Source organism: Chamaea fasciata, unplaced genomic scaffold (assembly GCF_029207755.1).
Source record: "Chamaea fasciata isolate MVZ Bird 193981 ecotype frontalis unplaced genomic scaffold, bChaFas1.0.hap1 SCAF_10, whole genome shotgun sequence".
Classification (NCBI taxonomy): Eukaryota; Metazoa; Chordata; class Aves; order Passeriformes; family Sylviidae; genus Chamaea; species Chamaea fasciata.
In genome coordinates, this window is record NW_027094095.1 from 28,803,649 (window position 1) to 28,829,526 (window position 25,878).

Sequence of the window (25,878 nt, forward strand, 5' to 3'; positions counted from 1 at the left end):
CTCCGCCGGCTCCCGGCCCTCCGTCGGCTCCCAGCCCGGCAGCGGGGGGCGCTTCCCGCGGGAAGCGGGCACTACCGCGACCGATCGGCGCTTCCAGCTGCGGGGCGGCAGCGGCCGAGGCTCCGGAGAGCGGCGCATCCCAGGGACCCCCGGCACGGTGGGAGCGGCCGGGGGGAATCCCGCAGCCACATCGCGTCTGCGGCTCCCTCCCCGGTTTGATTTCACTTGCCCCGCTGCGGGGGGATGGCGAAAGCGCCCCCAGCCCTTTGCCCCAGAGCTCGGCCGGGTGTGGGGCAGCCTCGCACGGCGCTCCCCCCGCAGCCGGCAACTTCCCGCGACTCGCAGGGGATCCCAGCCCTCTCCCCGCCTCGGGGGGACGGCAGCGAGCGGGAGGGGGGAAGGACGGGCAAAATAAAACTTCCTGCGGAGAAAAGCTGCCCTTCCATGCTGCTGCGGGGAGGGGGTCCCCGCTCGCAGGAGGAGCAGCGCACCCCGCAGGGGTCCCCAAACCCCGCACCTGCCGCCGCGCCGCCCTCAGGACCGGCCGCGCAGGGGAGCAGGGAGCGGCTCTCTCACCTGCCCCAGCGAGCCCTCTCCTCCTCGCATTCCTCTGCTCCCCATCGTGGGCGCAGCAGCTGCTGTTATTCCTTAGGATACACATGGCCCGTCCATGCTGGGCGAGCCGCCTTCCCGCGCCGCCTGCCCTCTCCGGCCCCGCCAGCTCGGCGCTGAGGCCAGAGGGAGGGGAAAAGGGAGGTGTGCGGTGGAGGAACGCCGCTGATGAGGGGTCGGTCTCCTCCTCCTCCTCCTCCTCCTTCTCCTCCTCTCCCAGGGCTGGGGGGTCTCAGCGCCGCTGTGCAGCTGGGCAGGGAGAGGGGGACGGGCGAGGAGGGGGCTGGCGCGGCTGTCCCCGCTCGGGGCGGGGGGGACTCGGCGCGTCGGCTCGTCCCGAGCCTGCCATCGCCTCCGGGGCAGCCCCCGTGTGCCAGCGGAGCGGAGCGGCTGGAGAGCCCCCCGCCCCGCCCGCAGCACCGCGGTCAAGCACGGCCGGGGGTGGAATCGGTACAGAGGGTCCCCGGGGGCTCCCCGGAGCGCAGGGAGGACGGTCAGTGGGGCAGTCGGGGCGGGGGTGGCCGTGGAGCCCGGACACGGCCCCGCCATCGCGGCTCCCCCCACACGGCCGCGGGGCTGGGGCCGGGGGCCCCGCCGCCCCACCGCCACCAGTGTGCTGCTTTTCTCATGGCTTCTCGCAGTCACCCATGAAAATTTAATGAGGCATTTAGGGCTGTTACCTTCAGAGTCAATGGAGGAAGCATATTTAGCGTAATGCACTCGCTGCCGAGCCAATAGGTCTGTTGCAGGCGGATCAGAAGTCATGGAGAGACTCTCCTTTCAACACAAAATTCACGACCCATTAAACTTATTCTGTGATAACAGCTTCTTTACAAACGGAGACCCATAGAAAACAGAGGCTGTCATGCACTTCCCGAAAGGATTTACATACAGAGAGAAGTACATTTGCCAGGTTATTGCCATTTCACCAGTATTATCTCCAATCAATGCATAAAAGCAGCGCTGCTCTCCCTAACAGAGGTAAATGACTAAAAGAAAAGCTTTTTGCAGCCCCTAGACAGATCTGATTCACCCCCTGGGGCTGAGCGGCCACGTCTCCCTCGGCTGACAGGGAAGAGAGCTCAGACCATTAGAGAGGCTTGGATCTGATCGGGAATTACGAGCGAGATGTTCTAGAGGACACCCAGCTGCCGATGTGCGCTCCTCGGGATGACAGCCAGGCAGGGATCACCAGGATGCTCACAAGGTAGAAAGATGTCTACAGGTTATTTTACCTCCACCTGACAGGCGGGAGAGCCGAACCAATGTGGCAACACACTTAACAGGGCAGGGAGCAGAGGGAAAGGCTGAGTGAACAGATTGATTGAAAGTACATGCACAGATCTGGTAACATTCTCAAATATTATCAGTTTAATCTCCCTCAATTATTCTTTCTGCAGCACATTAGGTATTAAGCATAAAAGATAACGTCATGTAATAACCTTTACAACATAAAAAAATTCAAAATTTAAGCCACGTTTATAGAAGCAGTTGATGCAATGGAGCTTTTCGCTATAGACCTGTTTTCTCCATTTCAATTTATTACAGAAATGAAAGGTCAGATTCTCAATTGAACCTACTTATTCTAATGTGAATTAAAAGAAGTAAGTAGTCAACTTCATTGCAGCAAAATTTCCTATTGGTGAGAATTTCACCATCTAGGAAGACAAAGAACTAAAGGAGAAATAAAGTAATTATTTCCATTAGGAAACAGTAGACACCATCCTTGAGGAGACATGCTTGTCTATATGTATTAGGTCCAATAAAATATTGGTGATCCTTAGTTCCTAAAAGGCAATTTTTTTTTGGTTGGGAAAACAGTAATTGAGCTGCTCTTACCCTTTGACCAGTGCACAATAAAATGAAGTTGCATTTATTGTGTTGCTGGCCTCACTGAGGTCCTGGAGTTTACAGGAGGGGTGCTGGGGGCCAACTAAGTAGAGTGGGAGCTTTGAGTAGTATAAAACTTCATTCCCATTCATTTCGGAAATGTATGGATGCAAGTCACACTTGCTAATAATACTTTTTAAATATAAAAGACTACTAGCTCACAGCTTGTAATATGAATGCAAATGAACTTGTAATTATACTATGCAATTTTCTACTTAAAAAAAAAAAAAAAAACAACTATGAAAATAGAGCAGACCTGAAGAGCAATATGCACTGCAGTTCTTCATTGTGTTCCTTCATTATGCAGGAGTTGCCATAAGCAATCTGCTCTGGTTTAATGTAAAATATTTTTTAGGCCATAACTTTGCAACACAAACTCTCACATGAGAACATATATTTGGTCACAGTTCCTTCTCTCTACTGAAAAACATCATCAAGAAGCAGAGGAGCAAGAAGTGTGGTGTGAAGACTGACAGCTTTCATTTGTGTTTATCTGTAAAGCTGATTTCAACTCATCATCCCTATATTCTCCTTTCTGATGATGCACTATCAGCAGTTATGTGATAAACCACTAAGAGTTCTATATTAAGGTCTGTAGGCCAGAAATGTCATCTCCACTGAACAGCTGGAAGAGCTGAAGATCAAAACCTAAAAGTGTACTTCTCAACTGTTTTTGCAATAGTCACTTGTGCAGCTCCCAGTCACTTCTCACTTGCTAAAACAACTGAAGGGAAAGTAGGATCAGCTGAACTTCTGAATAGATTTGTCCTAACAGGACAGTGATCAGAATCTACTTAGGTGTTCCTGTACACATCAGCTGAGAGAAGGAGGAATTCAATCTTACAACCAAGAGCACTGTAAAAAAAATTTAAAAGAATTGCCCTGAAACAACACTAAAATATCCACCACTGATACCACTGTAGACCTGGATTCTAAGTAATTTGTTATACTACCCAATTCCAATAAGCACTGCAGTTGCTAGTAAACCACTGCACCCTGCAGAGCAAAAATGTTTACCTGCAAATAAGAGATAATTTGCAGGATAATTGTTGACAGTGAATTTGCTGATAATTCACAGTCAAGATTTCTGACTCCCTAGGAAAAGAGTAATCAAAAAACTTCCCAGTTTCACCTCAGAGGCAAGTTAATCAGCATCAGTGCTGTCCAGCTGCAAGCCTGTGTGTTTCTCACATGAAATGCTAAGGCAGAAACTGTAAAACTGCACACTGTAAAACCAGCATCATCCTGCAAAAATGGCAAGCCACTGGCCAAAAACCCTGCAGGGCTGTTGTCAGTGCACACGTGTGACAGCCACTGACATTAATGAGAACTGGACATGCCCTGAGATGGAATATGGGCCTTACCTTCATTAAACTAATTAATGTATCTCAAGTGTGCTGATTATAAAGGGATACCAAATAACAGTACAGAGAAATTTTGAGGGATGTTTGAGAAGGTGTTTTTATTGGTGTTTTGAAAGAATCTAGAAGTGAAAGACACAACACAATGTTACACTTTGCTGGATTCAAGTGGGATTTTTGGAGGGGGAATTTGATATCTGAAAAGGGAGTCAGCCTTTATCTCTGCTATTAACATCTTACTAAAATACAGCACAATGAGCAGACCCATCCCTTGCCAAGTGAGCTCTCAAGATGTCAGCCTTCTCACAAAACCCCTCTTCACATTTACTGATATATATTGTAGCCCACAGCAGGATCATCTTGATCACTCTGGAGATCCTCTACGTGAATAGTTCCTCACACAATAGTGATTTCAGTTTAATAAGTTCCTCTAAGGCAATTAGGCACTGACTGAAAATAGTATCTGCTGCATTATCAGTAACTATGGTAGCCCATCTCTTACTGCTGTAGCCACACAGTGAGCTCCTTTAGCCATTCAGCAGGAGAATTAATCATGATTTGGTTTCATCCTCAGTTTTCTCAAATGCAAAGAAACTCAGCTCTCTTATTCCACCAAAGATCTCCTGGGATACTTCCTCAGAGACATCTCAGGTGACTGAGCAGAATATGTTGCTGAACACTGCTCTTGCCCACCAAAAAAGGTCTGGGTAGAAAAATTTTAGTAGCTCTTCATGAAAATTAGGAAGCCGTTCTATTTTCTGGCAGGGATATATCAGGAAGAGGTTATGATCATTCTTACCCCCACAGTGCAATCTGGTGGAAAATGCATTATCCCAAAAAATATCACCAACATCTCTCTATTAAAAGCCAGCATGTGGAAATACTAAAAATGGAATTAAGTCTTGAATATTCCAGAGATGCATCACTGGTTTCTGTAGGCAGACCGTCTACTGTATGGTAGCTTGGTCACAGGAGGAACCTTCCTTTCATGCATCTCAACAAGGATTGCAAAATCTTGTAGTTACACATGCAAAAAGGGATTAAGGAGCTTGGTTCAGATCACAGGTTTGTCACTGATACTTTGTGATCTTGGATAAGTCAACCTGTATCCATTTTATGTCCATCTCTACCACATATATGTCAGAAGCCTCCTATGAGAATTTCTCCAGGAATGCTTGGAAAGACCCCAGAGACAGGCAAGGACTTACACAAACACTAATATTGTTATATACGTGGCCATTCATTCAATTTTGAGTCCTGGAAGGAAAAACAGAAACAAGATCTTGTCGCTCTGTCTGGTAGCCCCTATTATTCTCCTTCACATATTCAAAATATTACCAAACTAACCCTTCTGCAAACACTTTCCTCAGCTGCAAATGAGCAGCTCCAACAAACAGTCCAAGACTGCCCCTCCAAAATCAATTTATCTTCTAGTAGATGCCAGCAAGTAGATGCCTGCCCTGCCAAATAATGGAATTTGTGAAAGCACTGGAGATTATGAACCACATTATTTCCCAGATGCCCATGAAAGAGCCTGTGGTTCTCCAAGAACAGTGATCAACTCCTTCACAAATCCAAACTGCTTCATATTTCAAATCCTTCTTGGCAAGGTGCGTTTCCTTTCACAGCCAATTAACTGCAAACTAATTTAGAGAGGGTTTGCTTTTGCAAACATAAGTGTCAGGTTCCAACAGAGAACATGTTGCTAAGAGCATGATATATGCACACATTCTGAGTTTTGTTGTTCTCTCATTCCCCCCAGACACCACTGATGATCCACACAGAGACACCTCAGAATTTAATAAACTCCTTTCTAGGAGAACTTCATGGGTGAAGAAAATTTTCACCGTCCTTTACGTCCTGAAAGCCCACATGGTTCTGCATTACCTTGCAGAGGGCTCACACTAGTTTAAATACACATAAACTGACAGCAAAGGGTATCTGCTAAGGAAAATGTGTTTCTACTATGAAAATACGAATTATCTGCTTCACAGAGAATTCCAAAATTTGGCTTTACTCTGGATTAGAGAATAAAAGGGGGTTTGAAAACTTTAAACTCTCCACTTCTCCAGTAAAAAAAAAAAAAAAAAAAAAATTATAGCTTGTTCTTAAGATTTTGTTGACTTTAACAGCCAACACATTGAAGCTCCCTGATTTGGATAATACTGCAGCTTCTTTTTACTAAGTACATATCTGTCTTCATTATTTATTCATTTTTAGATGCAGCCTTACAATTGAAAACTTCAGTCTCAAAGGTTCCTAAAGATCTTGGCTGTTGTCATATTCTGTGATTTTTGACAGCAAAAGATCCACTTGCCATTGTAAAAATCATTTTTTGTTAAAAGGAGACAGATGAACACGATATTTAGAGCTGCATTCCCCTCAATTTCTGCCAAAATAACAGGTATTCAGGAGACAGCAATTGTGTGTAGTGAATGTCCTCAACAAGCAAGGTTGCTTTTCATTTCCTCTTATGTCACATTACATTTTCCTCTTTATATTTCCTTTTAAATATTTAGACAGAGCAGAGGGTTTTAAACGTGTCATTGACACAAATAAATGTTTAGGCAGTCAGTCTACCTTGGGTTCAGCTCTTGTCAGATCTGATAAGTTAAATATCACTGGATCTGGCCAGTAATTGGATGGAAGACCTCTGAGGAAAACTCAAGTGCTGAAGCAAGTGCCACTGGTTACTCAGTAGGTGTTTTTTTAACCTCAGACTCATCCTGAAATATGCCCTCAGCATGGTATTATAAGCACTAGCTGAAAAAGGCATTTTCAAGTAAGATTTAATGTGTTATTTCTGTTAGGCACGGGAAAGGATTCCTGACACCTTCCTTTGAAAGTTGCTTAGCCCACTTTCGAGTTAGTTGAGCCCACTGCTACATAAAGCTATATCTGAAAGTATGAAATCAATTTTTCATCATTTTCGTTTTAATAATAATACATTTTTAAAACCTCTTGTTTAAACAGTAACTTGTACATTTCTTTACCTTAACACTTCATTGCTGACCTTTTCCTTTACTCTCTCATTATGTTTCTTGAGTCCAGCTCATGGACATCCCTGGCCACAGCAGGGCAGTTGGAACGAGGTGATATTTAAGGCTCCTTCCAACCCAAACCATTCTCTGGATACTACAGCATATATGTTTCCTTTTGCCATTTCAGAACCAGCGTCAGCATCCAAAGATGGAGATAATTAACAGCTGCTGATTATTGACTCTTTCGCCAAGGCTTCTTGATGATTTTATGAGCGCACATGGATGAGGGGGAATGGCTTCAAACTGCCAGAGGGCAGAAGTAGATGGGATATTAGGGAAAAATCCTTCCCTGTGAGGGTGGGGAGGCCCTGGCACAGGTTGCCCAGAGAGGCTGTGGCTGCCCCTGGATCCCTGGAAGTGTCCAAGGTCAGGCTGGGCAGGGCTTGGACCAACCTGGGATAGTGGAAGGTGTCCCTGCCCATGGCAGGGGGTTTGGAACCAGAAATAATCTTTAAAATCCCTCCCAACCCAAGGCATTCCATGGTTCTATGACAAAGTGGAACTGACACTGACAGAACCACTCCACCCTTCAGTCTGTGGGATACACTTGGGCCAAGGACTGAGGAATTCTGCGGGGCTGCTTCACTTGCTGATGAACTCAGGACCTCCACGCACGTGGCTCAACAGTGACAAGTCCCAGTTCCAATACAAGATCTCAGCGCTTCTGGGACCCCTGAAAAGTACCATGAAATCAATGTCCAGGTAAAACCACTCCTGGGATGTCAATTTTCCCTCTGTCCAGCATGGAGGCTGGACCCTGGAGCTCCCAATCCCCAGGCACTCCACACAATGAGGCTCTGCACAAGCCTGGAAGCCTCAGCTCCAGGCAGCATGCCAGAGTTCAGCCAAACATATTTGCCTAAGTTGATATTTCTGTAATACATTTCAAAACATGACAAATCATTACTTTCTGACGTTTGCTATTCATATTTTTTTTCCTCTTTACGCTTTCCAGGCAGGAATGGAAATTGCAAGTGCCACCATAGCAACTCAATGCAATAATATAAATCTTCAAATAACAATTTAAATGAAGGATGGTTGAAGTATTTTTATTTTGTAATAAATTTATAGGTGTCAACTAGATCAGGGCTTCCTTTCTAAAAGGGTTTTGCTGTTTATCTAAAAAGACAATCCTTCACTTGAAAGAGTTTATAATGTTAGCCTGAGACAAAACATTGAGGTTTAAAAGAATATCTCAAATACATTCTATTTATTTATATTAGAAAACCACTCACTGGCACTCACTGGAGTTTAGGTTCCTAAATGTCTATGTCTTTTTTCATTCCTGGCATTCTTATTCACATTTAATAAGAAATTATGACAGAACCAAGACAGGATCTATACAACCTGGTTATGGAGTCCTCATCCACTGCCACAAACCCAGGATAATTTCAAAGAATGTCACCAATGGGATTTTTAAAAGACTGGCAGTTGTCATATACTCAAGATCCAGCTTGAGACTACATAGCATATACACAGAGGAGATTATAGTTTTGCAGATATGTGGTTCCTGTGGCTAAGGTGGAATTTCTCCAAAGCAGGATAACACTCAGCAAATTGGGGAAGACAGTGGCACCCCTTCAACCCAACATGAGGGCCAAATTCCAGTTTTAGATGCTAAACACACATCATGGCAACTTTTGGAAGGCTTTCACATGCACTGTGCGTTAAAGACTGAATCTCTATGCCAGCCTCTAACAAAACTGCCCAAACCAGCAGCATCAGGATCCAGAGAAGTTACATGGAATCAAGGTTACACACAGAATAAAAAGAAATCTGAGGTAATATTAAGCCAAGTAACACCTTCCTTTCTGATTCCTTCATTTCTCATCAACTTCCACCTATCTCCTTTACAATGAGCGTATCTCCTTCACAATGAGCTTGTTTCCTCAACATAAAAATAAATTTGAAGAAGAACACCAAGATGTTTTTCAGCTTTCAGAGCAGGGAAAATCCACATTGTTTAAAAAACAAAGCTTTTGATATTAAATATTTTCACTCAGGACTTAAATATATCATAGACATGGTCTTTAGCAAGGGAAAAAAAAAACAGACAAAATTTGATTAAATAGCTAATGAATTACCAAAGACCTATAGCAGCCAACTGAATAGCTACCTTCTGCTGAAATCCAAGTCCTTGGGAGTGACAAATGTCAATAAACAACACAGCTCAGGAGTGGGTGGTAGGCAAGACTGGATCCATCTGGCCTGTTGATGAGGAAGGAGGAGAGCTGTAAAACGCACTCTCCGGAATGTGACCAGGAGCACATATGCCAGGATGGGAAAACAGGAGTGTGCAGCAGCTCCCCCAGCCTCGTGCCCTCGTGGCAACCCCAAATCTGTGGGAACGTATGCTCCAGCCCTGCCTGGCGCTGTCCATATTTGTGCTTGGGACACAATCCCCCTGCATCCAACTAAGATGGCAGAAATCCTGGGAAAATCTACTGAAATTAAACAGAAATTGCTGGCATTTGTAGCCAGGTAGCCATCAATCCACCCTCCCACTTTCGGTGTTTTGGGAATATCATCCTTTCCTGGTCCGCAGGGGTTTTTTTGCAGTCTGCCTGACACACCCGCTCCCTGCTTTGCCTCTGCCACAGGCTAGGAACTGAACCCTGCTACAGAGCACAGATTTGCTACACCTCCCGAAGCTGAGCTCGGGAAGTGTGGCTTTTGTATGTGTTTCGATGAGCCATCAACTATTTTAGATACTATTCATGCTCACCAACAGATTCTGAAATGAAACAAAATCTGCCTCTCATCACATGCACAACAGGATATAACAGATGTCACAGAGAAACCAAGTAATAGCAGTTTTCATGGTTGGATCCAACAATTACTTCTGCGCTCCACTCTGCGGCCTCTGCCATAAAGCCCAATAAAAACGAGACACCTGCCCCCAGGAACCCAGTGCTAACTTATATAAACAAAGTCTGGCAAGGCCCAAGCCAGAAAAGCATCCAGATACACATTTTTCACACTAAAACCCACCCAAGAGTTAGGTTATAGCTAATCTTGAACGCACTGGCTCCCGTTGGAGCAAAGAAGGATGTACACTGCTGGAGAAAGGACAGAACTGGTTTCTCTTCTGGGGAGAGCTAAGAATATTGTGCTCGTGTTTGCACCACAAGCTCACTCTCCTCAGTAATATTTGCTGGAAGGAGTGGTATCCTCATGGGAATTCCGCCACTGACCACTTGCAGCCACCATGAATACACTGTAACCCCCACCTTTTACAAAACAACAGCATTTGGCAGCTCCTTGCCAAGCCCCCTCTAGATGAAAAGCCCAATGAAGATCCTTTTCTTCGGCTCATTGCACAGGAGTTGTACATGGCTTTTCTGTCCCTGTGTAATTTTCTCCTGCAATGTGTACTCAAGGTTAAAATGCTGTCCTTTCTCCTTGGTGAGATCTGTCACTGAACTATCAAAGTGTGCATGTTAGAGAGCCTGCCAAGTGGAGGGCTGAGTGATGCAAAGGCAGACCTTTGATGCACGTTGTGACCTTAGTGCATTCCCTTTAAACTGAAAAAAAAAAAAAAAAAAGAAAAAAAAAAAGGGAAAGAGCCTCTTCTCTTTCCCATCTGGGGGCAGGAGGACATTAAGGAGCACTTTGGGTGCAGTAGCCCTCACATTTATTGCAATTATTACAGCACTGAGAGGCTCCAGCCGAGACCACAAGCCCTTTATGATGAGCGGTGTAAGACATAAAGCAAGGGAAAAGCCTTATCTCAAAAATGCATAAACTAAACACAGCTAAAAAGGCTACTAAGAAAAAAAAAATCCTCACTCCTTTTTCCATCACAAGGAGTAGGCGTAAATGAGCTTTTCTCCAAAATCCCAGTGATATCTGTGACAGAGTCAGGGGGAAGGACCCAGGTCTCTGCTAGGCTGACACCTCCATTTCCCAAAGACACACCTATGACAATTCCTCATCTCCCAGGTTCTGCAGCTCTTTCACATCCTGAAAGGCCTTTGAGGAGACTTTTAAAGCAGTAAATCAACATTTACAAAGCTAAGTGCGTACACAGGCCTTCTGGGGATAATGGCATTGTGTTAGTTTCTATTTGCCACAAAACAAAGGCAGAGAAGAAAACCACAGGTTTTGGACAGCACCACTATTACCTGCAGGAAATATTCAGGCCATGCATCTGGCACCATTTCCAACTCCTCTTTTCTCCTCATTTTGCATATCCAGGTGGAAATGTCCATTTGACTATCTGTTCACCTGGCCCAGTGTTTGAATACACATTGTGATTTAACCATCGCCACAGAAAAGAGCATTAGAGCTCAAACATGACTTAGAGCATGGATTAACAACAGTCATACGGGAACTATCTCATTTTAGCTAAAAGGGAGTAGGATTAAATGCAATTAAGAGCTCCCAATTATGTAATAAAGACAACTAAAAAAAAAAACCAAGGCAAGTGGGCAAGAAGGAATCACTTTTCTGTCTAGAAACAGTAAAATAATGACAGTCTGATTGTTCATAGGGTCGCCAAGGCCAAAATGTGCAGAATGACCTTCATTAAGTCATACTTTGTACTTCTGCTGGGGGACTGTTGCATCTGCTCCTTTCGATTTGGCTTGTCTGAGTAACAAAGCTCCCAGCGATCATCTAAACCTCATTTGGAGCACCTGTGAACAATTCATTATATTAATATAACAGCAGGGGAGGAGTGCAGATACTAATAAATAGGTTGTTGAGCAGCTTTTGCTGCCAAGGTTGCTCTACCCAGCGAGGAAATGTCCCCTCCACCCAAAAGCTGTGGAACTGCACCGAGACTCCAGGCTCGGTTGTACCACGACGTGTCAGAACACACATCTGGTGCTGGAGAAGCATGTAAATTAATTTTGCCTTTCAAAGCAGTTGATAAATGTGTGTCTAATACTTCTGAGGGACTGCAGCATGATTTGAAACAGTTTGTTCTCAGTTAACGTAGAACAAATGTTCTCTGGCTAAAGGTGGCTACGAAAGGCATTTGGTAACGATCTGTACCAGCTGGGCTTCTCATTACTTTGAATAGATTTGTGTAAATCAGCACATAAAAATAAGCAAGTGGTCAATGCCTTTAATTGCATTTGGATGTGCTGTAGTAATGGCAAATATCAGAACTTGTGCATTTGTCCTCCCATTCTGCAGTTCTAGAAAACAGATTTTTTTTTTTTTTAATAGAAAGAGCAGCAAAAAGATTTTGCTGTTAACATCTATTTAGTCTGGTTTCAACTTGGTCACATTTTGCAAATGTCAGTGAAAAGCAAAGGTCAAATGGGAAAAAAAACAGTATGCAATAGATCAGTACAATTACAGAGAGCAGAGTAGCACAGGGTTATGGAATCAGCTTGGGAGGAAAACATATCTGCAGTGTTGGATAGACACAGGGCAAAATCCTGCCCATGGACCAGCACAGATATCATCTTAAAGTAGGAGAAAAATATATTATTTATGTTGGTGTACTTTAAGATATTTTCCCAGAGAAAGGCAGGTTTTCAATTCATTGCCTCTTGGGTTTTTTTTTTTTTATTTTTAAAAAATATTTGGGCATCTTTGGAACAGCCTTAGTTTGGAGCAGTTTGCAGGCCTGAGCATCCTCACTGCGACCATCCCTGGGAGTGGAAGTTGTCTAACTCAGTATGCATTTAGTACCTAAAAATCTTTATATCTCTTTCTTCTATTGTCTTTTGTCACTCTTACTGGTGGTTATGGTGAAGCTGAGGCTGCCCCTGAATCCCTGGAAGTGCCCAAGACCAGGTTGGACAGGATCCTGGGATAGTGGAAGGCATCCCTGCCATGGCAGGCGCCTGGAACTGGGTGAGCTTTAAAATCCCTCCCAGTTCAGACCAGTCTGGGATATTGTGATGATTCTAAAGCACACTTGAATCACTTGAAAGAAATGTGAAGTGAATCACTATAAAGTATTCTGCCGTTATAGATTTGGTAGAATGTTTGTAACTACTGTTCTGGAAGGCACACAAAATCCACACCGAGGTGTCTCCAGACCAGCTGAACTGAAATAGACACTGCCCCATTTTCACCCCTTTGTATAAAGAAGTGAAAATTAGAAAAGGAGGGATGCTACACATATCAACAGCCAGGAGGGAGAACATTTTAAACACAGAATTTAATACAATCAATAAACTTTATATCAGTGTAACAGAGTCAACAACATAACTCTCATAACATCACAACCTCACATTTTCTATGTCATCGTTGACATGCATTAAAGATTACTTCTTTCAGCCAGTTTTCTCTTCGTAGCACAATCTTTTTATCCTGTAAATACATTTTTTGGTTGCTCAACATCCAATTAAACATGTAAAGAAAAGCCATAAAGATATCCAATTTATATCTTTTAATTTCAATGAATTATTTTAAACTTCGCAGCCATAAAGTATCTAGTATTAGCTCTTTGCTGGCATTGATTTAGTAAAAATTGGAAATTGTCACGCTGCTTGTGGGGTATCAAATATAAACATTTTCACATTTACTATGAAATCCTCTCCAGCAACATGAAATTGAAGGATAGACAAAACTGCTTTTATGGAAAACCAAGCTAATTTTTATCATTTTTTTCTGTAAGGGATGATCATTTGAAACCTTTGAGCTGAAAGGAATCACAGGGCACAAGCAAGGTGAGGGATTTTCAGTAATTGTATCTTTCACATTTATCTTCTGCATAGATAGCTATGAAATAAATACTGCATGTGAGCAAGTGTAAAAATGTACTTGAGGTACTTCTGTTAGATGGAATCTCATCCTCCTGAAATTGCCTTTCCCATGAAAGATGCCCAGTGACAACCAGCAGTTTAACCAGCTGGGGATATATACAGTCAGTTACCCCTCAGCCTTAAACTGTTATCTGATTTGTCCCATAAAGCAAAATATACGAGGTACATGATCCAGCATGGGGATAATGTACAATAAACATAACTTACACTGCAGGAAAATGAGTTCCTGTTGGACCATCTCACAACAGAATCAGCTGTGGAAGAATCCACCCAATCTGTCCAAAATGTTTTCTTGTTTTTATTCCTTTTTCCCATAAGCATAATTAAACCCAGTGGTTTTGGTCAGATAGCTCTGTGATAGCTTTTAAATTACTTATTCTGGTAGAGCCTGCCAAAACTTCTATTCTCTCCCCCTTTGAAAGTACAATGTGCATTATTTGCTGCAGTGGCAAGGCAGTACAATCACGCTGTTCTTTTCTCAGCCTTTCCCTCTCAATTTTTACAGAGCATTCATTCACCTCTGTCTTTTTAGGTTTCTTCTCAGAACAAGAGAAGCTATGATTGATGAAGAGTGGAATGTACTCAAATGACTTTCAAAAATCATGAAGTTAAAAGCCATCAGGACTTCTGAGTAACAGTTCCTAAATTTTAACATTTTAACAGGGATTATTAATTTCCATCTCGATTAGAAGATAAAAGGAAAACATATTTTTATAGGACTTTTTATAGTTATTTATTTTCTCAGTGAACACAGACACTGTCAACTCTTAGCCATATTTTGGAGTTATGTAATTTTGTACATTTTAATCATCACTTCAGACGCTCTGCATCTTTTTAAAGCTCCAAGTATTTGGAAAGAACATCTTCATGTCGCTTGCATTCTCAAATAATGGCTATAAATTAAAAAAAAACAGGTTCTGGGGTGACTTTCTTCACCTAAACTTGTGCTTTCATTGAGGAATTTTGGATATGTAACCCACACACTGTGAAAAAGTACACAAGTTGTGGCTTTGAGATTTAGAGGCTCCTTCTGATTTGTCCCAATAAATACTGACTGCAATAGGTCAGGAGACCTGTGCCCTGAGGAATTATCATCCAAAGAGTTGGTAGTCTTTGGCTGGAAGAGAGCCTGGAACATGTATTTTGAAAGCAACAAGCATATTTTTCTAATCTCTGACTTCTGATTGAAGTAAAAGAGCATTATGAGGTGATGAGATGAGCAGAGAAGGAGGTGAGGGAGGGAAGCCTGGCATGGAACAGCACTTGAGTGGAAAAGCTGAAATGGGGATACAGTGCTGGAGGGACAGACAGAGTCAGAGCCAGGACAGGTCCCCACCAGCTGCTGTGGGTGGGCAAACATCACCGACTCCAGCAGCAGTCTTTGCACGGGCTGGTTCTGTGCACAACAAATTCATTATTGTTCTAAAAACCGAGCATATCACACCCTGCTTTTCATTCTGACCACAGTCCTGATTTACGCCATTCATGGGTCTCTAAGCTGTGTGGTTTGTTAGCATTATGTAGACTTTATTTGAAGAGCACAAAGAAAAAAAAAATCACCATAGGAAACTGGAAGAATTTGGCCATAAATGGGTTTGTAGGAAAAGTAACTTCCCTGAGGTTTCCCAAGCTTCCCCTTATTGTCGTAAGTTCACTGCAAACACTCTCTGAAATTTCGGCTATTCTCATTGACCATTTCCCTCTGGCTTTGTGTTGTGTTTATTTTTATTATTTCTTAATTAGATTACAAACACTTTCTACAGAAACAGTAAAACACTGCCTCTGGTTCCTGGTAACAGTACATTTTAAATGTATATTAACTCAATGTTTTAATTTCGAGCTGAATGCAAATTAAATTAATCTTTCAACACAAACAGTAACTTGTCATTTTCCTCAGTGCTTTGTCCCATGCAAAATTTGTTCAATGTTTAAAAAGCCATTTTTAAACAAAATTGGTCACTGATTTCAGAACAAGTCTTGTTGTCTTGTGTTATTCCAGGCCTGCAGTTGGTGGAGGAACGACATTACCACAGTTTTATCATTTTCCAGTCACTGCTCTTGCTACAACCTCACATAAAGCCTCGCAGGCAGTTGGAAAGAATATTTTACCTTTTCTGGTGTGACACTGCCTCACTGATCACTGTCCTGTCATCAAGGTACTGACGAACATATTTACTGATTTCCCTTCGTTAAAAAGCTTTAACCACAAAAATCTGTTTCCTAACAAAGAGCCGTGGGGTGACTAGGTTGGGCAAACAGTTCTAGGGAGGGAGGGCCAGCACAGGGATGCTGATCTGCTGCTGTTTGGCCAGTGACCTCTCCGTACCCAGGGAGGTGTCCCTGATCCTCTTGGGACTCAGGACTTCACAGCATTGCCTGGAAAAGGGCAATCAGTGCCAATTGCTCATTAACCTTCCCCACCGCTGGAAACCCACTGGCAGGGAAAACATCTTTATGAGAGCAGAGCCAGGGAAATGGAGGTGGCAGGGAGTGGTGGGAAGGGTCACGCATCTTCATCATCAAGAAACTAAATGAAAGGAAGGGTGGATGTTCCAGGACTTTTTGCAGTAGCATCACAGAAATAACGTATTCAGCACAAAATAACACGTTTTCCACAGGAAATCTTTACCCTTAAGACCAGAGTCCCTTTCTCCTGACAGTTAAATCATGGAGAAATTGCTCTTTCTTATCTTTTATTTTAAGCCATTAGTTGTTTGCTTTTTCAGGACGGCTCTGAACAATTTCAGCCAGCGCTGCCTGGAAAGGTTTGCTGTGACATCTGATACCCAGTGTCAGTTCTGTGAGGAGAGCACAGAAGCAACCAGTTTTTCTCAGAGGTTTTCTATGTCCTGAGTCCTTAAAAATAATGTTAACTGTGATGCTTAAATCACCACTGTCGGGGGCACCCAGTGTTCCCCCGAGCAGAGCAGCCCAAGGCTGCCAGAGATATTACACTGCTCTATTGAAGCCTGCTGTGAGGTGGAAATACTGCCCTGGAGTTCATGACTTTGTGGCTGTTTAAAAAAAAAAGAAAAAAGAAAACAAAATGACTATCAGATCTTATTATACCACCTCATGCACAGCTCACTGGAAAAGAGAAAATCCAATACAGGCAATACAGGGCTCTGTGGATCAAGAAATCCTAAGAAAAGTGTTTGGGGAGGGGGAAAAGAAATCCCAAAAGCAAAACCCAAACAAGGTGGAAGGAGCAGGTTTAACTTTCCATCTGCACAGTACAGGCACCTCCAGTGAAAACTGAAGAGTTTACACCTTTATGATCCTTTGTGACTGACACAATAACTAATTTCCCTCAGGCTTGCCCTCCCTACAAGTTTTTAGCTGTGCATGTTAACCTGCACAACGTGGTTCATTAAAAACACTGCACTTGTTGGAGGCTGTGGAGAAATCAGTTTGCCTTAAACATTTTTTTGCAAAGATTTCACAGATCCAGGATGAAAATTTTCTGATCAAAATACATGAAAGGGACAGAGATAAGAGAACTCCAGGTTTAGGCTCGTGCCCTCACTAATTCAAGTATTCCCTCTCTCATTCCCCTTCCCTTCAGCTCAATGAATATTTATTGTTCTGAAGTGGAAGGGCTTTAAACGGGAGAGATCAGAAGCGACAGAAGAAGCCCCCAGCCCCGTGGCTGAGCACCCTTCCACAGGAGCTGCAGGAGGACAGGTCAAAACCCTTCTCCCAGTTCTGTACCCACCCGGCTTCCCCAGGGCTGCTGCTCCCCACTGGCCTTTGGAGAGCTGGGAATGGGAAAGAGCTTCTGATTCATGGTCATTACACCTGCTATTACTCCATTTTTGTGTTGGTATTAACCAACATTTCCACTTTTAGAGCTGCACACCTGCCCTTGACACTCACCTCCCCATCCTACCAGCACTGGTAGGAACATTTCAAGGATTCCCTCGGCTGTCCCTTGATGGTGTTTGCCATCGAAGAGGATGTTTCAGAGGTGCTCACTGTACACAGGACACCAGTGTAAATATTACCTCAGGTTATTTTTATGTTTGCTCTGAGTGGTGGTGTTGCCAGGAAAGCCATCAAGCAGGATTTCACACATAATTATAGCCCAGGAATGGAGTTTGATGACTTGCAGAAAATATCAGGAGATTGATCTGCTACTGAAGAAGTAAGGCCTGGTTCTATCAACTCTTATAAATTAAACTAAGCATTCACTTTCCAGGACACATTTGATTTAATTTTAACACAGACCTATGAGTGTCACTATAAACACTGCATTTGTTAAAATATTAATACAAATATCTACGCATAAGGAAGAAATAATTGGGTGGTGGCTTTACCTTCTGACAGAGGAAAAAAAGCTCATTTAAAATAATTCTATTACTTCCCCCAGACAGGCCTTGTAGGTTAGTTACAAGGAACTCACAGGTCACACAAAAGTGCAATGATAAAAAATGCAGGTACTGTGAAACATTTATAAAGAGAAAGTACGAGGGAGTATGTAGTTTAGAATGTGAAATGACATTTTGGCATGGAACAGATCTCCCACAGGGCAGTTTTGAAACTTGCAGAAATTCTTAAAATGACATCTTTCAAAATGAACAAACATCAAACGCGCTGAAGTCGTTACCTCAAAGTGCTTCACCGATAAGTCAGGCTGGGAGGATGCTAAAAATAAAGTTGCCCAGTTGTACAGCTGGCAGGAGCAGCGTGCCAGGAGCTGTGACCCCGGTGAGCCCTGCCCACACCCTCCCTGCTCCAGCTGGGATTAACTCAGGTTTATTTGGACCGACAGGAGCAGCACAACGGGGAAATGCATCCACAGAGGAGAGGGAAAGGCAGGGATACACCATGGATACACCACGGACAGGGACAGGCACTGACATGAGCCATCCTCGGGTGAGCCCTGACCCAAACCAGCTTCCAGAAGGCGACAAGAGTAGCATCTCTGCCCTGTGACTGCCAGGACAGCACACACTTCTTTTATGTGCTTAGTGACACAAAAAGCTCTCTCAAAATGCCAAATTTGTGTTGCTGAGCCTCTTTAGTTTAAAGAGCAAACAAGAGGGCAGAAAATGAATGGTACAATGCAGGCATTTATCCATTTATTTAATAAGTTCTGTGGAATTAAGAAAAAACCCAACTGTTAAAATGAAATTCCTTTTTTGTGCAATGCATAATTAACCCATGGACCCCAGCCCTTGTTATACATTAAAGCTTAGCAGGACAATATGGATTTGCTACTGTTCTTAGGTTTGCTGTAGTTCTTTTCTTCCCTCAAAAGGGCAAACCTGGGGTGCCAACCATAATGTGACAGGAGTCTGCCACTTACAGGTACAGTACCTCACAGTAAGTTCCTCGAGCTGAATGAGAGTTCCTAGCCATTGACCAAAACAGAAGAAAAGAATAAATGTTCCTTTGCTTTCATCCACCACTGATCGTCCTTTAAATGCACGGATGCTTTTGCATTAATTTCCTCAACTGCTGAAGATACAAGCAGAATTCTTGTCTCTGCCCCCAACTGGAAGGTTTATTCAAAATAAGACCTCTAAACTCCAGCAGACTGGAGTAATGCTTTGCATGAAATTCACCATTATAAACTTGTAGAAACACTTCTGCAATTTTTGCCCCTGATCTGAGAAAAGCTGAGTTACGGTGCTGCATCCACATCAATCCCTTCTCCGTCACCAGGGGTGAGATCCATGCTGATCTGCTGGCACTGTGATCATTCAATTATTCCATTTGGTTCTGCTACAGGAATTTGGGTTGGTTTAGACATGTGTAAGTAGTTGCTGTGGGGTTTTTTTCCCTCCTCTGTGCACTTCCATAAATCCACGTTAGTAACCAACCATGCACTTATCCCCCTGCGTTTGCTCTTCACACCAAAGGAAAAGGAACCAAAACCTCACACAAAAATCTGAAATAGTCTCTTGGCCACAGAGGAGCCAGAAGACAGAAGGGAAAAGAGGTTCAGACCTTTGGAAACATTTTTCCCCACACAATTTCCATTCAGCCCACCTGACATGGATTTTCATGCCCTGGTTGCGGGCTGGTTGTACACAGAGTCCACGAGGGCTGTTCCTGACCAAGCAGCTTTGCAGGAGTATTTCCCCCGCAATCCCTGCTTTCCCTGCAGGCCATCCAAGACTGTCTCTGAAGGAAGAGATTGCTCACTCCCTCACAGACTGTTCCAGGCACTCAGCATTATGGAATACAAGCCTTCCACAAGGGTTTATTAACCTCCGCACAAGAGAACACGTTATTCCATTTTGTAGACAAGAAGCCAATAAAAAGGCTGATTTAGGCATTCAAAATCAGTGCCTAGCTCTTAAGTGTACAATCCAAAGAACAAAGGGCTAGAGTCTACAAAGGAAAGGTCATAAATATTTTAGGGAACGGCTTAATACAAAAACAAACAAACAACAATTTTCCTCGCTTCACTTCATTTTCAAAAGCCAAACTGTGCTGCAGGAAATTCTTCCCACTCCCCAAAGTCAGCTGGAGGCAGACACTCCCTACAGATAGATCAGTCTAGCAGGTAAAAGACAAGGTGTACAAAGATTCTGCTTTCAGCTGCTTGTATCATTGGAGATACAGAGGAAAAATCAACCTTTTGCACAACAGCAGGACTGGGGTGTTCATGTCCCAGTGAGTAAATGGTTGTTTTTTGCAATTACTTAATCCATCTTTATACCAGTGAGGAAACTTAATGGAAAGAAAGAGAATCCGTGCCCATGCAATAGCTTAATTCAGAGGGACAAATGATAACTACATCAGGTGTTACTTTAGATATTTGTGGGCTTTTAGCACACCCTGATGTGTAATTTTTCAGCTGGAGAAATAGTGGTGTAGCTTCACAGGAGTCAGTGAAGCTGTAATAGTCCAGCTAAGGATGATGGAGGGAGCTGTATACGTATTTTCCTCTTTCTTGTTTGCTTTGATTATTTCATCATTAATTCAGGTTTCAGAACTTGGGCCCTTGAACAAGGGACTGTAAAAAAAGATAGCAATGAGCAGCCCCTCTTGGCTTATCAACCTGTCCCTCTACTAATTGCCTGATTTTGCCTTAAGCAAACAGTAAAAATGAGGCTTTTCACATTTTCTCTGCGTTCTTAACCACTGAAGGAAAACATTTGTAATACACTGCATATAAGAAATGAGCTCCCAGTCCACTGTGGATCTTGGGCAGCTCCACAGGATTTGCTGTGATGTGAGACAGAGCAGAAATGATTCCACAACTAAAATGCTGCTGTCTCCACAACACAACAAAGTGCAGATGAAAGGCTTTGAGCTATTTCAGCCTAGACAGCGCTACACACAAATCACACATAACTAGGTTGACTTAACTTTGCTCTAAATTCAGTGATAGTAATGAATTTTTACATTTTTCTCTGCTATTAGTGACTTGCATGTAATAATCCCAAAAACATTATCACAAATTCCTATGATACTACAATATTAATGGAAATGTAAAACTAAACTGCTAAAACTTAAAACCGATTAATAAAATATCCCGTCAAATAGATTCATTTCACTTCCTAAAGCAAAGAACTTCACTTGATCTCAGAGCATTAGCTATTTGAAATGCTAAAACATTTTTCTTTCAGTTGTAAAAGATTTTTTCCACAGGCAAGAACTTGTTTGTCGCTACTCACAGCCTTCCCACTAAAAACAAGAATTCTGCTCTGTTTCTTTGCTTAGGCACCAGAGTGTCTAACAAGAAGAGTTAGAGATTATTCCAGTGAGCTAATTGGGTTTCAGAAATGGTTTAGGAAGAGAATCTCTCTCTGGTTTTCTCCTCTGTTTGGGGAAATCTGACTTGCCAGTCAAAATTAGGATCTCTGTTAGCAAGGGCAGCACAAAGCAGACCTTCACTCCCTTCCGCTTAGTCTGGAGACAAGAGCAAAAAAGCCAAATTGAAAAGAGTTCTACAGTGAATCCCCAGATGTGAAATTTCTCAGATTTGAGTATCTGAGTTCAATCTAAATTTATACAGGCCTCATTGCAGGTGACTTGCTATGGAGACTCAAATCTGAGTTTAACAGAAAAGCCAGTTTGAAGCAGGGGAGTACCCAGCACATCCTCATGAATGCCAGAGAAAAAATACAAACATGCTTCTACCTCTTCTCGGGTTTCAAACAAATTCAGCACTTGGTACCTTCCCTGGGGACACCGAGAGGATGAGAATTCCTAAAAGATTGGGAGTTGTCAGCCTGGTTCAGGCACATCCCTGCTGGGTGCAGTGGGGACCAGCACAGCGCTCTGCTGTGCATCCAGCTGTGCCTCAAACTGCAGAGCAGCACAAAGAGCTGTGGGAATGTGCATGGCAGTGACAGACATCTCCTCTCATCTTTCAGCCAGGAGAATTGTGATTTCCAAATGGGAGAGGAACAGAGAGCTTGGGGTGAAGATGCTGAGTGCACGCAAAATTTCCTTCCTTCTGTTCATCCCACTGGAATCACGGCTCCGTGCCCATGGAAGCACCCAGAAAATACCAACCCTTGTCTGTGGACGTGGAGAGAACTGAGAAACCTCCAGCTCTGACACAGCACTGCCACCACCCCCAGAACACTCAGGCCACCCAGACCCCAATAAACCTTCAGACAAACTCAAATAAAGCTTTCAGACCTCAGCACCCTCAGCAGAGACAGCCCCTGCCCTCGCTCATCTGCCACCCTGCAAATCTTCGTGAGCAGTCTGGACTTTGCCAAGGTCACTTCAGGCTCAGGGGGGTGGCACCCACCTGGCCATTTCTGGCCACTGAGGTGCATTTTGGTCTCCTGGGCTTTACAGCAGAGAGGAGAAAGAGCTGCTCACGCCTCCAGAAAAGCACAGTTTGCATTTCAAGATGTCCAACGTAAAATTACCCACAGGGGTTTTTCTGCTTTCACCAGAAGCTTCTTTGTTTTATAAGCTCCATTATTACGGTGCTATTAAAAGGTTTAATGATTTAAATAGCACTCTTGAGTTAAGCCAGATGCTTTCACTCTCCAAGTATCAGTTCTATAGGCTACTAACACAAACATGAGAAATCTTCTTTGAAATCTTCTAAGGCTGATAGTACTCAATTTAGTATTTTTATTGTAGCCAGAAAATCCTCTGGAAACATTCCGACTTTCACAATATTAAAAAAATAACCCACTTAGTGAGTTCTAAATAATATTTATTTTAGCTAACGGCAGTATTTTAAAAATCCTTGGCTCTCTAAGCCTATTAACTTCTAATACTACCAAGTTGAGCTACAGAAAAAAAGAAAAAAAAGCTTCCTCTTGCTGCCTATTGACACTGGGTGTCATCTAAATGGCTAAACTGCAATTCTGTTCCCAGAATTAATACTGCAGGAGAGAAAGATGATGAAAAGGGACTCAGAGCAGGAGCCACACTCACAGCCCAGGCAGCACAAAGCTAAGCCATGTGGGTAAACACCTCCTCTAATTTCATTGTATTTATAGGTCAGCTGGTTTTATTCTGAAGCACAAGAGATTTACTAGGAAAATTCATTACTGCCACTTGCTCTGATTTTCTTTCTCAATATAATTAAGCTTTGCTAATTGTCTATCATGATTAAAATCATGCCAATAACAACCTTGTTTCCCCATTTGGCTGCACTCCAGGCTCTTCAGAGCTCTTGTTTAAGGGCAGTTCTTCCTGTAGCAGTTATGGAAAGGTCTTTTACCAAACACGAGAGGTGAGCCCTTGGCCTGTTTGCCAATAAATTCACAGAAGTCAGGATTCTACCCACGGATTTTCCTAGACAAAGAAGGTAGTCAGAATGGAAAGACACAACAATGGTATTTTAAGCAAGGAGTGAGATTCAGAAAAGATTCAAAATCCATTCTTGCAGGTTGGAAAATGACTTCAGACTGGAGACACAGATAGGAATGTGTTGAAATGAGTGATTACTTCAGGGCTGTATTATCCCCCCAGCAATACAAAAGCTGATGTAAGACACAGAAATTCAGCCAGGACACAGAAAGGGGAGAAAAGGGGAGAGAAAAGGGGTTGGGTGTGTGTGGGAAAGAAGAAAAAAACAACAGAAAGAAAGAAAGGATCGGTGCTGTTGTTCTATCACAAATTGCAATTTTTTAGCTTCATCCCCTCAGTGGAAGGCAGATCAGAGGTGCAGAGGGCAGGACCAGGAGCTGAAGGCAGCTCTGCTTTGCTTTTGGGCTCCAGACAGCCCCCTAAAGCCATCCTTGCCTTCTTCCCACCTTCCCTTTACTGCCTGCCTGCTGGGAACTCCCCTTGATAGCCCGCAGAGCTTGGTTTGTAGCAATGCTCATCAGCAAATTTCTGACAAAACAGATTTTCAGGGAAAAATATTGATCCATTGGCGCCAAGATGTTCTAACCTCTAATGCTCGTTTCCCAACAGCTCATTCGCTTGGGAATCAGGATTCCCACTGTCCCTGATTCCTGTGGGCAATTCCAAGGGACACACAATTCTGTCTGTGCCAGAGACAGCAGTGCAGGGGTGCCTAACCCATGACCCCAGGCCTTGAGGTTTTGGGGCTCTGTGCTTCCCAGCAAGGGGGACAGAGATAGAAGAGCAGTGCAGGTCTGTTTTAATCTGTTTAAATGTTTTTCAAATGCTGCAGCCATGTAGAAACCTAAGCAACTTCCAAGCGAGGGCGCATACATCCACATCCCTCAAATATCCCAGAGTCCCAATTCCAGAAGTAAAATAACCAGACCACTGTGTGCATCCCCTTTTGGCAGTATCAGACAGGTGTCTGGGCTTGGGTAGCTCATTCTCAGTTAACTCTGTGCACTTCTGCAGTGTAACACACTCTGTGCCTCATTTCCCCACAGGAAATGAATGAAAGCCACTGCCTTTCTCTCCACTTCTGTCTAATTTACACTGTAACCTCTTTGGGCCAGGACCTGTTTCTTGCTACTTGTTCATACAGTGCCTAACACAAAGGCAACCTAATCTCAGACCCTTTTTTAATGCAAATGTAATAGAGAACTGGGCTGTTTTAACAGAAAGGGTAATTTTGGTTCCCCCTCGGTAATGGACTCTGGGAACAGATAATTGGGCTGTTTTGTCATTATTCTTTTAAAGTGAGGTTAAGGTCCTATTGGTGGCAAAGTGAAATATGTATTGCAGGCTAATCAGCAGTCCAAATCCAAATGTGCCAGGGCAGAGCTCACCCTGCGTTTAGTGCACTCAATAGATGGGTTGTACTGACACAATTAAAGGAAGAATTTGGCTTGTGTACACATGTAGATCATTATACTCACGCATCTCCTTTTACTGCAGATCATGCAGAGAAAGGTTTGAAGACCAGAACATAACAATTACGGGTCTAGACAGAGCCTGCCTAAAGGCACGAGCTGCAGCTAGAGCAGTTCAAGTGGCTGCCTCCTCCAGAGGAAGCAATCAGAGAGGCAGTGGCACTTACACTCCTCATCTAGCACAAAATCAGACTTCAGCCCCGTGGCAGGGTGAGCTGGGCTGCTGCACTGGGCTTTGCAGAGGACTGGGAGGACGCACACAACCAGCCAATGCTCCTCAGCTGGAGGCAGCAGCTTTGGAAGCCACAGAAGGGAACTGCTGGCAGCTGGTGGCGTCCTCTCGCTCCAGAGTCAACAAGGTCAGCGAAGATGTATCTTGGTAAATCCAGCCCAAAGGACAGAAGATTTGATTCTGTGTCCTTACATGCCACTGGTTATCAAACAGTTGCTTCTCCTCACACAGGGAAACATGTTTTTCATGGTGCTAAAACTAAAAAAAAAAAAAAGTCATCGCTTCTTCATCCACTTATTTTTCAAATACGTCTCAAATGCAGTAACTTTTATCTTGGTGCTATTTGTTTCAGTCCAAGAGAAAGCAAAGGACTGCTAACCTTCCATAATTCCTAAGTATGAAGGGCAACTTATCAGAAAATAATGTCAGTGACAGACACTTAAAATACCTTCATCCCAAGGTTTCTCCCCTGCTTTCCCATGGATAGCACATTTAAACCACTGCTAGATAGTCCAAACCAATAATGGGCTATTCTGGTCAGTCTTTTAATAAATCCATTTTTGTTACAGTGAACCCCATTTGCTTTTGAGTGCAAATCAGGGTGTTGATACAAATCACAAAGCCATTATGAAATACACTTTGGATCTACTGGAAACTTTCTTTCCCTGCAACATCCACACAACCATGACTTAAAATCAAACAGGTCTTCTCTACTGGCATGCAGAAAGAAAAATCCTTAGCCCCAGGATTTACACCTTTCGTCAGATGGATCCTATTTCTGACAATGTCCTACAGACATTG

General features: G+C 43.4%; 1 protein-coding gene across 20 annotated transcripts in view; it reads right to left on the reverse strand.

Annotated features, from left to right (window-relative positions):
• Window positions 1–25,878, reverse strand: part of DAB1 (DAB adaptor protein 1) — a 414,806-nt gene that overhangs the window by 144,006 nt on the left and 244,922 nt on the right. Inside the window, exon 1 of one of the 20 annotated variants that reach the window (XM_066192890.1) lies at window positions 577–733. The exons of the other annotated variants lie outside the window; for them this stretch is intronic. The gene's annotated coding sequence lies outside the window, so the exon portion shown is untranslated. Of the gene's footprint in view, window positions 1–576; window positions 734–25,878 lie in introns of those variants that run through there. 20 annotated transcript variants of the gene reach the window in all.